Here is a 17,946-nt window from a genome sequence, read left to right on the forward strand (position 1 = left end):
CTGACGTTCTCCATCGTTTTTCCATAAACGGCATTATTCATTAGTTTATAAAAATCTTTATCTAATTCTGAAATGGCAGCTGTTCTGTGTCTCGTGTTGGTCTCAATGTAAGATTTTAACCATGGAGAGTTTTTGAACTTGAGAATTCTTCTCACATTTACTACCTGAACACCCTTCCCAAACAAAAACTGTAGATTCTTGTAGTGGACGACATATCTCTCTTGTCTCTCCAAAGTTAACATAAGCTTGCTTTGATTAGAATCAGGTGGACATTTAATTTCGGGAGCCTGAGGTAAATCGGAAAAAATAGCATGCAAATTATTTGGAAATTCAATGTCCACCTCAATGAACAGACCAAATTCACGATCGTCGAAATATTTAATATCAATTGAAATGGGATCCAGCCACTCGAATTCTCCGTATGAAAGTTTTTGTATCATTGATAATCCGTAGAGATTATTTACGACAGCGTAAAATATGTAATTCGATGAGTAGTGTAATTGGATGTACTACTGGCGCGATAAATGATGAGGTGTTTTGACTGAATAGAAATACTTAAAACTAAGGAAAAATGTCTATAAAATTTTATTGCTACTGTATAAAACCTACGATTTTTGTAAAAAAAAAGCTTCCGAGAAAAGATGACCCCCTCAAATTGATGTGGCTAAACTTGAATCTGCTAAAATTGCTGTTTATAAATTTGTTAAAAATATGTTTTTTTCAATATTGTTTTAACTACACTTAAAACTAAGCTAAGATGCTCTTAAGAGTTTTTTGATTATGGTGCGCTATTTTGTCTAATCCAAGATTTTTGTAAAAAAGCCCTCGGGAAATTCCCGTAAAAAGTATAACTTCTCGGGAATTTCCCGTAAAGAGTATAATTTAACGGGAATTTCCCGTAAAAACAAAATTCTCGGGAATTTCCCGTTTTTTTCTCAAACCGAGTTTAGCTACATCTATAAAAAGCTGGATCTAACTATAATAGTTAATATTGTGAGAATAGTTGAAGAGTACAGACGTGTTGTTCCAGTGCTCCTCATATTATAGCTCTGTTTGGTTTGATATACTGAATTTCTTTTTATTTATATTAAACATATTTCTAATATATTGAACAAGAATCTAATATTTTATATAAAAGAGTTTGATATTTGTTACATCTAGTTGTAATTAGTTTATATTTAGAGTTTTGGCTTGCAGCTGTTGTAGTCTGTTTCTGTGTGTTATACAAGATCAATACGCATTAGGTCATTGCCAGTGCTGACATGCAATTGTGGTAGGTCACTTTTTTCTGTGGATCAATACTTATTCCACCTTCGTGCATGTAAGCTATATTGGCATTACAATTTGTCATAGTTTTATTAAGTATAAAATTTTGATTTGAAACCCAAGAAATTTGATATAATAAACCTAGGATAAAAATTAATAATATTAATATATTAAATATATACAAGAATTATATAAAGTACACTGCTGAACCCAATTCATATTTTATATTAAATATAGAGTTTTAATTTAAACCCCAAGAAATCTTATAACTAATAATAAAAATGCCAAATCAAAAATATTGTGATCAATGCAATACGAATATTTCTAGCCCCAATTGGGCTAGGTACCAAAAGAATTGTAATCCAAACAAATATAAAACTCCCACAAAAATGTGGCCAAAATGTCATAGAAAATATAGTCTGGAATATTTCTTATATAAACATAAAAATAATTTTTCTGCACAGTTTTCTACTTTATCACAACTATTTACATCTTCATCTGGTCTAAAAAGAAAACTTGAAACACCTATTAATTATAAACCAGCAAAGCAGCTCCTCTATGCACCTATCCATAGCAGTTTTAATGGTCAACTAAAGGATTACCGTTTTATATCACATCCAAAATGTGATATTAAGAATTTTTTGAATAATATAAATTCTGATGTGCAGGATATTCTAAATAAACAAAATAGCTCTTATAAATTATCTTTCAAATTATTTACACAATATAAGAAACCAAATGGAACAAAAGTTACACACCCCCACATAACAGAAACTGTAGCTATATATTCAAATACAAATTTAGACAAAATAATAAGCAGTTTGATAGAGCAATTGAATATTAAACACTCTGAATTTGCTGCAAAAGAATCAGGATGGAGTTTATGTAGATCTCCACACAAGTTATATATTAATATTTATAAATGTAACCCATTACAAGGTTCCACATATCGGCCATTACCTGCCAATATTAAAAACAAAAAAGCCGTGGTTAACATAGAAAATAATGATGAGAAATGTTTTTTGTGGTGTATTTTAGCTGCTTTGTTTCCAGTTTTAAGGGATCCAGAAAGAATAAGTTATTATAAACAATATGAACATAATTTTGATGAAGCAATGGAGGGCTTTAAATATCCAATGTCTATTCAGAATATTGATAAATTTGAAAAAAAGGCCAGAGATATCAATGGTAAACCATTATCTATTAATGTATTTCGTTGTTCCACTGGTGCTGGGAATTGCTTGATAGAACCTCTCAGAATTAGTACACTTTATGATAATTTGGCTATTCCAATTGATTTGCTCTTAATTGAAGGAGATGGCACATACCATTATACTTTGATACATAATCTTGAAGCTTTTAGTAAGAAAACAACTAGACAAATCTAATACAATATACAAGTTGTGCCGAAGATGTTTAACTGTATTTGATGGTAGAAAAATGGTGAATAAAGTTTGTGAAAAAAATGCAGAAATTGCTAAACACAAATTAGTTGAACATTTAAAATATTGTGGGAATCTTAAACCTGTTCATATGGTGATGCCTATGCCAAATGAAAATGCCAAATTCAAAAAATTTGAAGCTTTGTTGGAACACCCAGCATATATAGTTTGTGATTATGAATCAAACCTCAAACCTCTTGCATTCTGCAACCCAGATCCTAATGAATCTTCAATTACATCATACCAGGTACATGAACCTTCTAGTTTTTGTTATATAGTTATACGGGATGGTGTTGCTAGTGAACCACAATTATATATGGAACCAAATGCTATCAAAGAATTTGCACATAGAATAGAAAATGAGTGCCATGACATAGAATCTAATATCTTATTAAAATCAAAACCTATGATGCCTTTAACAGAAGAACAAATTCAAAATTTCAATAATGCAGAAAAATGTCCGGTATGTGATTTTAAATTTTCAGATACAAATATAAAGGTGAAACACCATTCCCATACAAATTTTAAGTTTTAATAGCTCTGTGTAATAGTTGTAATATTAAGATCCAGAGACCAAAATTTGTCCCGATATTTTGCCATGGTGCATCCAATTATGATTTTCATCATCTGATCAGGTACGAGGGGTTTGACAAGCAGAATTTAAATATTTTAGCAGAAAATGATGAGAAATATATAGCTATTAGCAAGATAATTAAAGTTAATGGTGTTCCTATTCACTTAAGATTTCTTGATTCATACAGAATTTTGTCGGCTAGCTTAGCTACTCTAGCCAGTCAATTATCTGATGATCAATTTAAAATTACTTGTGACACGTTTCCAAATCAGAATTTAAAATTAATTAGGCGAAAAGGTGTATACCCGTATGACTATGTTACAGATTTTTCTAAATTTGATGAGTGTACTCTGCCACCAAAACAAGCATTCTACAGTAAACTCAGGGCATCCGAAATCACTGATAAATATTATCACCATGCTCAGTTGATGTGGACAAATTTAAAATGTCAGACAGTTGGTGATTATCATAAGGCATATTTAAAACTTGATGTGACTCTTTTAGCCGATATACTTCAGGCATTTAGAAACTTCAATAGAAAATTATAAGCTGGATCCAATGTATTTCTATAGTGCTCCAGGCCTAGCATGGTCTGCAATGTTTTTGAATACTAAAATGTAATTAAATTTAATCCAAGATCAAGATATGTATCTGTTTATGGAGCAATGTATAAGAGGAGGCATGGTGCAATGTTCTCAAAGATATGCCAGAGCTAATAACAAATATATTTCTAATTATAATCCAGCAATGCCATCAAATTATATACTTTATGTGGATGCCAACAGCTTGTATGGTTATGCTATGATGGATAAATTGCAATATGCAGGGCTTGAGTGGGTTGAAAATTTTAGTATTGGGGATCTTCAGGATTTTGATGATAGTAACTATGGCCTGTTCTTAGAAGTTGATCTGACAATTCCTGATGATTTACACAACAATTTTTCTGATCTGCCCCCAATTTCTGAATTTAAGTGTTCACCTAATTCTAAACAAAAAAGCTAATGATGACTTTGGAATCAAAACAGAATTATATAATATATTACAAAAACCTCCAGTCTTTGATGCATCATGGTGTTAAAGTAACTAAGGTTGGCAAAGGTTTGAGGTTCAGGCACTCAAGATGGTTGAAACCATATATTGATACGATCACCGAGCTTCGAACATCTGCAGTAAGCCAATTTGATAAAACTTTGTTTAAATTAATGGTAAATTCAGTGTATGGCAAAACTATAGAAAATGTTAGAAAACATACTGATGTTAAATTAGTTACCGACCTCAGCTGGAGCAAAAAATTAGTGGCAAAACCTAATTTCAATTATAGAATAATTTATGATGACAATATGACACTTTTTAATATGAAAAAAACAAAAATTAAGTTTGATAAACCTATTTATGTAGGAGCTGTGATATTAGAATTGGCCAAATTACATATGTTAAAACTCTATTATGATGTTTTGAAACCTTTTTATGGTAATAGTATAAAATTATGTGCATGGACACAGATAGTTTTATTCTTGATATTTGTCGATTTGCATCGTATTGATTTCCAGACATGTGAATATTGTTTGCTTTTGCGTATCTCTGCGAGCATTGCACCATCCCCCCACGTATCCCCCTTTCTATAAAAAGTAACATGTCCACATCCGATATCAATTCCAACTTGATCCTGGTCTGGAGCAACATAGCAGACCACGCCAAACCAGAAAGACTGTAGAAGTATGCTGGATCTAATTTATAAATATTTATTGTTTTTTTCTAAATACTTGGAAAACATCAGCAAGTATTGTTACGTCTAATTTGAGATACGCATCGTGATAATCGCCGAGAGTATTGCATCTCAATTCTCTATATATTAATTTCGCATGTTCGTGTTCATCGTCTGTGATTCCGGTTTTTCTCAGTTGGCTGAAGAGTTCTTTTTGAGGTGGGAGAGTGTAATCGTCAAATTTAGATTCATCAGTTACATATTCGTAAGGATAAATGCCTTTAAGTTTAATCAGTTCTAGGTGTATGTTTGGAAAACTAGCTTTTGTAATTTTAAATTGTTCGTCAGTAAGTTTACTCGCTAAAGCATCGAGACTTGCCGATAGGAATCTAAAAGAATCTAGAAACCTCATCTCTATGATTTCATTCGTTGCTGGAATTTTAACTTTTTCACTTATAGAAATATAACGCTATTAGTTTTGAGCAAGAATATCTATTTTTTGCGTATCATATCAAAGATTCGTAATTAAGAAATGAAAATCGTAATTAGATCCATTGTGAAAAAATATTGGTACGAATTTAGGTTTCTGGATCTTGAGGTTGCAGGTGTTATAAATTCCACTAATGTAGTTTCCGGTGAAGTGATTATGGTGAAATACTTTCCGATTCTCCTCCGTGAAATGTTGATCACACACCGGACACGTTTCAATGTTATTGTAAGATTGAAGTTCATCGCTTGATAGTGGAAGCATTGATTTCGATTGGCATAGGAAGCTGCCAATTTTCTCAACCTCCTCCACCATCTTTTTGAAAAAGAGTTCAATAACATTCGGTCCGCGATATATGTATGGTTTATCCATCCTATCCTGCCAAACAACAACATATCCAAAACTATTTGGATCATGAAGCTGGTACGGTGTTGTGGAAGAAAATTCGGGATCCGGATCGCAATAAGACAATGGTTTGAGAAAAGCCTCAAAGTCCGCAATTATAATAGCCGAATGTTCCAACAAGGACTTGTGCATTTTAAATTCTTCGAATTCATTTGCTTTGGGCATCAACATGCGAGACGGTCTGTTAACTCTACAGTAGACTTTATGTTCAGCAAGTTTTTGTTTGGCAATTTCTTGATTTTGGAAATTTTGTTAATTACGTTAGTCACGATCCTCGAATACGGTTAAACACCTTGGACAAACTTCGATGTGTGTACGATGCTTGGTTGTTTGGCTTCTGACCAAGCGGGAGAGTGAACGAATTAGCGTGTAATGATGAACATCATCGTCAGCAATCAGAAGCAGAGTGATTTCTATGGCTTCTTCATCAACAATATTAGTTATCCTAACAGGATGCACAAAATTCTTAACTGAAGTATACGAATATACATTTATAGCTAATCGTTTTCCTTCTCTATTTCGTACCCTGTTTTCAAGCTTTGTTATGTATGATTATTTGAACAATGAACCGGGTGAAGTGCCGCTAAAATGCACGACATAAAACACTTATTGTCAGTGTTATAAATGTTTAGCACAGCTCTCTTATGCTGAATTTCTACCGAAAGTTGAACGTAGCTCGAAGCAGAAAAAGGTGTAAATTTGTTTACATAAGCGATTAACGTGTGAGGACTTCTACATAAAGACCAACCTGATCTCTTAGCCTCGAATTCATCGTGTTTCCTAATCAATTCACTAGTAAGATTAGAATAAAAAAACATTCAAATTATCAATGTCTGCCAAATAAAGAACTTGGTTTTTCGTTTTGTGAAAAAAAAACATTTCTTGTACCATCAGTTTTCTCATATTTACAGATTAGATCAACATAAACTTGTATAGAGTTGTTTTCCAGTTTATTTTTCGAAATATTTATGATAGATGTTTTAATTTCACTCAAAAAATTAGAAATATCACAGCCTGGTTTCGAAGTAAAGATAAAATCCTGGAGTTGGTTGTTGAATGCAGATCTAATCGCCTTTTGGTCATTAGACATCTTAATTTGTTTGGAAGTAGAAGCTTCAGTTTCAGGATAATCAATTTTTCTTTTCAATGTTTCATGTCCGGTTGATGCTTTGCAAATTTTCATGTGTTTACTTAAATGTGCAATGCTTTTTATTTTTCCACATTGAGTACAAGGCTTAGTAGATAACGAACGATTTATTGTAGAACCTGTTTCGCTACATCTTGCCATACGCTTGCTAATATTAGTTTTGGAGATGAATTTCCCACAAATAACACATTCGATGAAATTAGTAGATGACATATTTTTAATATGCTTTAAGTAAATAACAATAAGACGCACAATCAAGTCAAAATTCAATAGGATTCTTTTAAACTTACGATAATTGATAGAATGTAACTTAAAAAAAGACAATAGTTATAATTATAATATTTCTTTCAGCTCTGGTATTTACATATAAATTTTCTCGGAAAAAAATACAAAATTCAATACAAATACAAATTCATACAAATTCAATCTGTGTGAGAAACAACTTGAACCATCTTCAAAATAAAATAATTGCAGTTATTACAATAAAATTTTCAACTATGTTATTTATACAGAATTTACGGAGACAACAAGTAACATCCGATCACACCAAAACTCAATCTGATTGAAATTACTATGAAAAAAAATCACTTCATACACTTTTTAAACTTAAAAATAATAAATAATATGCTTTAAAATAAATTACATACTTAAATTTTAACAAAAAAAATGTATAGAGGAGCACTGCAACAACACGTCCGCACTCTTCAAACACTCTCGCAAAACTAACTGATCTGTAATGCGAAAACCCTTTAAGTAACCTAAGCACGGACCGCGTTGAAAGCATCAGAAACAGCATGCCAATCAGAAAACACCCATCACGTCATAATCCAACCAATCAGAAAACAACACGTCAGATACAAGGTCATCATAATATTGCGTAATAACTTGTTGCGCAACATGATGCAATAGTTTACCCTTACGAGCCATCGCAATGTAGCGTAATAACTTGTTGCGCAACATGATGCAATAGAAGTAGACCGGAAGTAGACCAGAAGTAAATTTGTGTAGGTGTGCGTGGGTGGGGCGTGGGTGGGCGTGGGAGTGCATGTTACGTACTTTAACTCGAAAGAAATTATGACACTCGTACGAAGTGTGTGAAAACACACAGATTTGCAATAGTATAAAATCGACAAAAAACATCATCAAAATAGGTTTTCCATTGTGGTTAAATTAATAACAACAATAGGCCTCGTACCACTCGTACCAAGTGTGAGGTGAAAAAAACACAGATTTGCAATAGTATAAAATCAACAAAAACATCATCAAAATAGGTTTTCCATTGTGCTTAAATTAATAAAAATAATAGGCCTCGTACCAAGTGTGAATTTGAAGGAACCTGATTACACTACTTGCGACCGTCGTAACAACTGAAAATACAGTTAGGTAAACAAAGTTTCCTCAAATGAACCCATTATACGAGTAACCCACACACAGCACTATACCATCACTTTCGCCCAGGCAACCATTTTGGTCGGGTCTAACCAGGGTACTTTTGTGTCTGACAGTAACGGTGGTTTTGTGTGCTTACCTCCCAAATGACGCAGAATTTCACTTCATCACTAAATAGCATACGATCTGTGAACGAGGGTACATCCGCATTTGCTGTGTTTCCCACTCAGCAAATTCCTCTCGACGACGTGGCTCGCCTATAGACATGTTATTACAACCGGATTTTGAATGGATGGCATTTATGTGCAGTCAAAATCCTCATTATTGATGTTTTGCTAATTTCACATTCGTGTGGCAGTCGAATGGTCCTACATCGACCACTCTTTTTAAATGATGCTACAATAGTGGTTGAAGTTGTTCATCAGTCTGTGTTTGGTCGTACCGCTTTCGGATTACCGGCAGGTTTGCCGGTTTCACGTAATTTAGTTTTCAACTTCGTCACAGCCCTGTAAGTGATCGGTTGTCTGTCAGGGTGACGTTGGTTGAAATTCTCCGCAACCACACAACAAGATCATTCAACAGACATCAAGACGATCTTCTTCTTGCGTTAATATAATCTTCTTACAAACCACATAGAACGAGACAAGTAGTGTTCAATCAAATGCCCTTCAGAGACTATATCGACAATGTTAGGTCTTAAACTTGTTTAGGATTAAAGTTACTCAACGGTTAATAATACCAATTTGTTACTCTTGAAATTACTCTTGAAATTCTAGCGCACGTTCTAACTTGGGATACCCATTTCCAATTTAAATCAAATCCAAGATGCCGGATTTCTAGATGGCCGCTATTTTGGTCACAAACATATTTTGTTAACATGGTTAGACATTCAATTTTGGGGGATATCATCACATCTCGAGCTCCAGATATTTCTTTTTACTTTTAAGAATGTAAATATGTGCCGATACTTTTTGTATGCTAATTATATATCCACTTCCGTTGTAAGATTAATTGGAGACCAATTTATGCACAGAAAGGCTAATCGGGACTGGACTTACAGTTCAAAGTAGGATCCGAACCACTATGTGCCTCCACCGGGTTTCGAACCCAGGATGCCTTGATTACAACGCAATGACACCATCGAGGATACATCCGTTGTAAGAAACTTTACTGGCATTCACAATATGTGCCCATGCAATCATGGAAAATGAATACCTCCCCTCATAATTCTAATCACTAATTCTCTTCTTGTGGTTTTGGTTCACAGGTGGTATAAGAAGTTACATGACCTATTTCGAGCCGAACCATTTGGCGAGAGTGACAGGAAATTCGTTCTTGGCGGTGCTCTAATTATTCGCAATGTGCAAATGGAGGAAGCTGGATTTTACATTTGTACTGCCAACAATTCAGTAGGAAGTGCGAGTGTAGAAGTCCAGTTGCGAGTGGTGGCAGCATTGACTGCCCATGTTCAGCCGCAGAGCCAGATTGTGGATTCAGGACAGCCAGCTGAATTTATTTGCGTCACTACTGGAAATCCACCCCCCGAAGTCACCTGGCTGAAAGATGGCCAGCGCTTACAAATCAGAGCAGCAAATGGAGAGAAGTTTGTGGTCCCTTCAGTGCAAAGGGAAGATCAGGGAATGTATCAGTGTATTGCTCAGAATGACGTGGATATTGCCCAAGCCACCGCTGAACTCCGTTTGGGTGGTAAGTACATTTTACTATGTCATAAATGAATGAATTCAAAATTCTTGCATGGTACTTATAAATAAAATGCTGCATAAAGTCTGTGAAGTATATATAAATATTCGGTGTATGAATAGAACGCATTATTTAAGGCAATAAGGGTACAGATAAAAAAGGTGACGGTTGCTCTATTAATCTTACATTCCAGCATAATATATTTGTACAATTCTATCTAAGAAAGCAATCACGTTCTGCAATATGTACATATTTTCATAATCGATACGTACTTTACATTGAACAAATAATAAATAAAGGGTTAGTTCGAGTGGTCAACTAGGACTTTGCTCAATACTTATTTAGGTAAATTACTCCTAATTTAATAATAAATTACTTGGCGTAAAAAAATATTTCTTCGTAAAAGAAATCTCCTTAATAGTAAGTTTTTTCCTTAAATAATTAAATTTGTCTCCAAAACTTCGGATAATTCAAATGTAGTGGCATTTGTAGAGGTAAAGGTGGTATTATGTACCATGCATCTAGTATGAGACCCTCCCCCCAATATCTGTTCATGGAGCGCGCTCAACGGCTGCGATTTGAATTGCTAGTTTAGTAACGCTTTTTGCCGCCAGAGAGTTCTCGTTCAGTTGCGACTGATAGTTTATAAGTGAACATGTTCTTTTTGCTTTCTCGATCTGAGAAACTTTGACAGGTAAGTGTTTTGCTTTTAATTGCAGTACTCATTCATTTAAAACCATGCTAGTGCATTATTGTATTGGATAAAGCATGTTTAAAAGATTGTTTTTTGTAGATACTATGTAATTTTGCAAGTAACAAAGATTCGTTTTGCGTGTTCCAATTCCAATATGACGAGGGTTGTAAAATGAGCTTCCTTCGTGCTTGGTATATGAGCCCCCAAACTGTAAGGGGCTCATATTATATACACTACAAGAGAAGTTTCAACTTTGTCTTTTTAGATGCCACCGAAAGTATTAGGCCCAGAAAACTGGAATACTGAAGATATGGTTAAGGCGATCAAGGCTGTAAGAAACAAAGATATGGTATTGAAAAAGACATCAATTTTTTTTTTTTTTTTGTTCAAACACCTACTCTTCAAAGACTTGTTCGAGTTGACAAACCACCGGAAGAAGCCGCTTTAACAAAATTAGGGACAAAACCTATAATGGGTGAGAAGCTGGAAACAGAGTTAGTCGAGTATTTACTTATCATGGAAAGTAAATTCTATGGTCTTACCAGACAAGATGTTCGGAGAGTAGCTTACCAACTGTGTGAAAGAAGCGGAATTAATCACCCATTCACAGAAGAGGGGTTAGCTGGTAGAGCTTGGTTCGACCACTTCCTGAATCGTCATAACAATGTTCTATCTCTCTTGAAACCTGCTGCGACATCGTTTTCAAGAGCAAATGGCTTTAACAATGAGGCAGTCGACAATTTCTTTGATATCCTGGAAGCCGAGTACACCAAACACAACTACCCGGCAGATAGAGTATTTAATGTCGACGAGACAGGAATATCAGTCGTTCAAAGTAAAATCCCTCGAATCATTGGGTTGAGAGGAAAAATACAAGTGGGAGCTATAAGTTCGGCTGAACGGGGCTCTCTCGTGACAGTAGTCGCTGCATGAGTGCAGGGGGGACTTTTGTACCTCCTATCTTCTTTTTTCCCAGGAAAAATATGTCTGAGCTTCTCATGAAGCTCCATCGGGGCAATTGGAAGATGTCACCCGTCCGGATGGATTCAAGCAAACATTTTCACAGACTGGCTAACGCACTTTATTGACAAATCAAAACCCTCAAAAAATGACCTGTGCTTCTTATTCTATATGGCCACAACTCCCACACCAAAAACATTGACATTGTAAATCTTGCTCGAGAAAATTGTATATCTATTGTAAGTTTACCCCCACACAAATCGCATAAACTGCAACCTCTTGACAAAACTTTTCTTGGCGCTTTGAAACATCACTACAGTAAAAACATACGCACGTGGATGCTTCACAGTCAGAGACCTGTTGGACCCTATGGTATTGCCGAACTATTGGGAAAGGCTTATTTGACTTGCCAGACCGGATCCATTGCTGAGAATGGGTTTCAGGTTACAGGATTATATCCATATAACCGGAATGTTTTTTCTGCTGTGGACTTTGCACTTTCCTCTCAAGATGTACTGCATTTGGAAACCCTGCCAATGGGCAAATGGAAAATACCAAAATCCTCCAAGAATATTGTAAGTGAACAAAACACAAGTACCGAAACTCAACAAGAAGATTTTCAAAACGCATCTGCTACGACAAGTGTAAAATCAAACCGCGCTGGAACTGCAAGTTCACCAGTTTTTAAGAATGTGCAAGTAACACGATTCCAATCTGCTGCTGAAGATTTGGCATGGGCAGGGCCTTCTGGTCTGTGTAAAGATAAGGAGAAGAAGATTCCCGAACACACTGTGTCTCCAAACGATATCTGGCCTGTTCCCGAACCAAAGAGGAAAGTGAATAACAATGGTCCTAAACCCTCCTAGGCAGCTTTGATTACATCGTCCCCGTATAATGATGCTCTGTTGGCTACTGGAGAAAAAAGGAAGATGTTAGACTTAGCTGAAGGGAAATGAAAAGTGAAGGATAAAAAGGAAAAAGATGATCAACAGCCTACTGAAAAAAACACAAACTAAAACAAAGCATGCAGTGAAACCGAAGCTTCATGAAGATTCAGATGAGGAATCCTGTGAATCAGAAATCGATTCTGGGGAATCTCTCTTAGAAACATCAATCGTAGTGGAAAACCCCGGTGATGAAGAAGCAGTTAGTCTGTTCTGCGAGGGTCTATTTTATTTATTTATTTATTTATTTATTTAAAGACATGACACTACAGGCAAATGCCCATTTACAGTGTATTGTATTATAACACTGTTTCGTACACAAAATATGCAATCAGATGAATTCAAAAAGTACAATAATATGATAATATGTGTTACAGTAATATAAAAATTAATATAAGATTTGATATGAAAGAGAAGTATAAAGTATTAACCTGACAGTTTAGGTTAGAACTTACACATGATAACCAAGAAAATAACCAAGGAAAAACATTTGTACTTCACCTTACATTTAAAAACGATGATATATAGATGTAATGATAGTAATTAGTAAATAACACAAAAGAAAAAAGAAAAATAGGATGGACTCTACGCCTGTACATAAAGAGACTGAACTAATAAACAAAGTTAAGTCTGGCTTTGGAAATAAGTTTCTGTTTGGTGGCTCTAGTGCATGCTTAACATGCGATTGAGCGTGTCCTGTGGAATACGTGGCGACCACAGGGCGATCCAGCAATTTGGCATCGCTTGAGAGTCACGGTGAGACTTGGCTTGAACCACGCTTTGAGTTTGGACCTGTGGGTGCAATGTCTCATCTGTGAAATTTGGGTACACAACGACTGCGCTGGATGCGAGAAAGATATTTTCATTTGCGACTTTTGTAAATAGACATTACAAAGAAACAAAATAACATTTCAAGTGGTTTCTTAATGACCATTTGAATTCATTTTTAGTGACCCTTTCCATTGGTTTTGTAATGATTTTTTCAATGATCTTGTTATGAACACTTTTATGGTATTTCACATCATAATATCTTTTTTAAGGTTTTGTATTGAATAAAATGTTGTTTGCATGATATAATTTCTAATACACTTTTCTAAACCAGTTATTCTATCATTTTTTTCCTAGGGGCTCATATTACCAGCACAAAACTTTTTTCCACAAAATGACTTGTTTTGTATTTCATTTTTTTTATATTCTTAACGTTGCTCAAATTGGTTTATATCTTAACAGTATTTTTTTGAAATGTTGTAGTTAAAGTTATCATAAGAATCGGAACAGAAAAGTTAAATATCAAATTTTAAAAGATACAAAACAAGATGGGGAGTAATACCACCTTTACCTATATGTATAATTTCTATTGCACGTTTAGTGTAATTGTTCAGTGAATGGCTTACAGCTTCAGAAACCAATTATTTTTTTAATTGCGCAGTTTCAAGTGTCATCTTCCGTGTTTCTATTTTTGGGTGAAATGGATATGTTTAAGTGAGAACAAATATAATGCAAAGTCTAAGACACTTCGTCACCATTGAACGAACATTGAAATTGAAGTAAAGCATCGACGATTGGGATATAAGGGGTGTCCCCCAAATGTCAACTTCAGTTCCACAGTGTACTCCCTGGACTGTGTTTTTTAGAGTAGAGACACTCTGGCATCTGGACTCAAGGCCAATACAGAAAATCCTCCGTTTTACTCATGATGTGTGCTGTTCTTTTGTACTGGTGATTGTCCTATCACTCATTTCATCTTATCACTATTCATTTGAACATTAGCGACTTGCCGAAGCTGGCAGGTATGCAAAGTAAGATAAAGCAAACTAATTAGTCAATCAACTGAAGCATCGATATCTGACCAGCAAGCGTATTGTGAATAGACAATCTAAGTAACATTCTATTTCAGCCGCTGTAAATCCACCACATCATTTGAAACCCTGGCTTGGGAGCAGTGGCGCTAATGTCGCCGGCTAAGTTACGGAAGCTCGTAGTTCGCCTATTTTCCGAGGTTTCAGAAAGCTTGGCGCTACAATAATATGTAATTCGCGGGATACATCTCTGTGTGCAGGAGTGATACCAGATAAATAGCCTTATTGACTTGTGTTCTCCACAAGAAGTAATACTAATGCCACGGTATGTTTGTTTGTGTAATGCTGCTTGTGAACAAACCTGACGAAATTATTATTGTAATTATTAATTATTTGAAGTAGGGTAAGAATACAGTATAACTGACACCGATTATCTTACTATAAAAACGGCTGTTTGCCCTACATGAATTAATTTGTTGAGCAATACAATTATGTAAAATGTTTATGAATGTACATAATATAGAAAGTTACAAGTGTATATAGTTGAAAAAGATAAGAGAGAAACAGTTTTGTAACTAATATGCAGGGTATCTCAAAAGTAATAACGCAAACTGACACAGGTGAAAGTACACGATAATGGAAGCAAAAAAGTCGCCACAGACTTTATCGTTTGTAAACGTCGTCCTAGATGGTAAAATATACTCTTCGTTGATGTAAGGTTCCATTTTCACTACGCAGTACAGCACAACTGACGTGAACCCCACAGTACGATTAGACTGTGTACTGATTGTATCCATCCTCTCGAAAATGTTCTGTGTTGTAAACAAAGAGCGAACCTCCGAACGCGCAAGGAGTAAAGCACTCGGTGTTTACAAAATCCATTTAATGACGGCTTGTAATCACACATTCGTACACATTATTAGCATTTTATCAACTAGGACGACGTTTACAAACAATGAAGTCGGTGGCGGCTTGTAATCACACATTCGCGATTATCTCGAAAACGGCTCGTTTGCAGACCCATGTTTCCTCAGACTTTTTCGCTTCTATTATCGTGTACTTTCGCCTGTGCCAATTTGCGCTATTACTTATGAAGGAGGTAATGAGGTAAATATAGCACGGTGTCAGTATTAATAGATTGAAGTCCTAATTGGTTGTTTAAGTTTGGCCAAGTCTCCCTTCTCCAAGTTACAGGCAGTTGATTTCACATCATACATGCCAGCAATGATAGGGATTTTGATCCGTATCTTGCCTTATTAAATTTCTTTACTCGGGCACTATTGGTCTCTTTAGATCGCAGACTTGGATAATATATGTCATTAGATATAATTACTTTTCCGCTTAGTAAGTTGTTGTATGTGTGAATTGCTTGATGATTTTCTAGTAGGAACGCATATTTTTGTTTGGATTCAGGCATGAATATTTGCAGTTCTTCTCTGCTCGTATGTTAAGTCATGTGTTCGGTATTGTGTATACGACGAATAGCTCAATTTTACATTTTTTCTAATTTATTGGTGTAATTTCTGTTAATCCTATAAAGTATAGAGGAACAAGATTCAAGTAAGGGCCTAATAAAGGTTCACCTAACAAAAATATTAGCGTTCTTGTATATGTATGATGAACATATTTGCCGACAAATTGAAACTGCTTGATGTTATGTGCTGCACGTGTACCCATTATCTTCACATGTGAAAAGGAAAACTTTTACCTAGGTACATATCGAGATATCTTAGACACCTACTTGGCTTTATATTCGAATTACCTATTTTACGTTATATTGTCAAATTACATGATTTTTTTTTTTTTCGATAATCATACTTGCAACTTTAACTCATTCACTTTCAACATGTTAGATTGATACCAGTCAAGAACTTCGGGCATGTTTATTATTTTTTTTTTTCAATATTTGCAATTACTTTGCTAATTTGTTAGATGCACAGTACAGGAGACAGTCAGCTGTCTATAAATACAATTCAAAACCTGCATGAACTGTTATATAACTGGCGGCATGTATTAGATTGTAAAGGTAAGCAATATATAGGCATACTTTTAATAGATATCAGTTAAGCATTCGATAGTGTTCACCCAAATCTATTAATAAAGAAATTATATCAGAAATTAAATTTATCTGCTGCTGCATGCAACTGGATTGAAAGCTATTTACTGAATAGGAGTGTCGATACAAAAGTTTGAACCTCGAAATCGAACAGTAGGAATGTATCTCTCGGTGTACCACAGGAATCTCTTCTGAGCCCAAATCTTTCTAACACTTTTGTAGATGATATCACAGACAAGGGCGTCTTATTTTAAATGCTACCCGTAGCATGCCTTTTCTTCAACTCAACTATTTATTTGAAATTACAAGTTAATTATCCTGAACACAATGTACAAAATACAGAATGAAAATCTAAAATAATATTCAAATAACTATAACATATTTTAAATGTGCTTTTCACTCTGTTTGAATGAGGAAGACTTTATAATTATTCTAAAGATAGTTGTGAATATGTTTGCTGAAAGCAACAACCAAGCGCTTTTTTGCGTATTGTTTTTAGCGCTTTTTTGGCAGTTTCTTGACAGCCGATACGTATATACTGCTCTGTCAAATATATACCGGGATGTGGTCAATAAAACTCAAAACATTGGTTTAATCATCCAAGTTTTCTTTTGTCGCCTTCAAAGTATTCCCCATTTTATGCGTTATACTTATGCTAACGAATAATCCAGTCGTCGAAACACTTCTTATAGAAACTTTTCGGTGTGGTCCTGCGATTTTTTTTTAAGGTTTCACAAAAATCAAAACGTCTTCCACGAAGTGGTAAATTGACATAAGCTTGCTTCAATGACGGTTTTCCATTACCATTTACTCAACTTTGTCGATGTTATCGCCAGTCGAGGACGTTGAAGGTCAATCAGAATGAGGCAAGTCTTCAACAATTTATCGTTCTTCTTTGAAGGCTTTGTACAGTCTCTCACAAAAGTCTTAGGACAGCGACATTTTAAACTAGGCAACCCAATTTACTAAAGCCGTTGGTGTGTTGCGTGTAGAGTTAGGCTCAGATTCAGGGTGTCAACATGCACAATATATATTTATGAATTATTCAAAATAAATATGAGCAAGTATTATTGTGAAAAACTATTAAATATATCAGATTTATGTATGTTGCAAATGAGAAATACTTTCTGAAAGAAAGAAATAGGATTCTCTAATATTTCATTGCTGATGAGTCTACACAAAGGAAAAGAAGAAAGGAAACGAAAGGGGAGAAAGGAGAGGAGAACAGGGGAAAGGAAAAAGGAAGATGAAAAGTAGAGGAGAGAAGAAAAGAGAGCATAGAAAAAGAGACGAGAGGTAATGAGAAGAAAGAAAAAAGATTCGAATAGAGATAAGGAAAATAGAGCAAAGAGGAGAAAAGAGGGAAAACGAGATGAG

At 34.9% G+C, this 17,946-nt stretch overlaps 1 pseudogene; it reads left to right on the forward strand.

Annotated features, from left to right (window-relative positions):
- The first annotated feature begins 9,782 nt into the window (after window positions 1–9,782).
- LOC145983429 (cell adhesion molecule Dscam2 pseudogene) overlaps window positions 9,783–17,946 on the forward strand; it is a 357,993-nt pseudogene continuing 349,829 nt past the window's right edge.

This window comes from Lepisma saccharinum, chromosome 2 (genome assembly GCF_977018435.1).
Source record: "Lepisma saccharinum chromosome 2, izLepSacc3.1, whole genome shotgun sequence".
In the NCBI taxonomy this organism is placed as follows: domain Eukaryota; kingdom Metazoa; phylum Arthropoda; class Insecta; order Zygentoma; family Lepismatidae; genus Lepisma; species Lepisma saccharinum.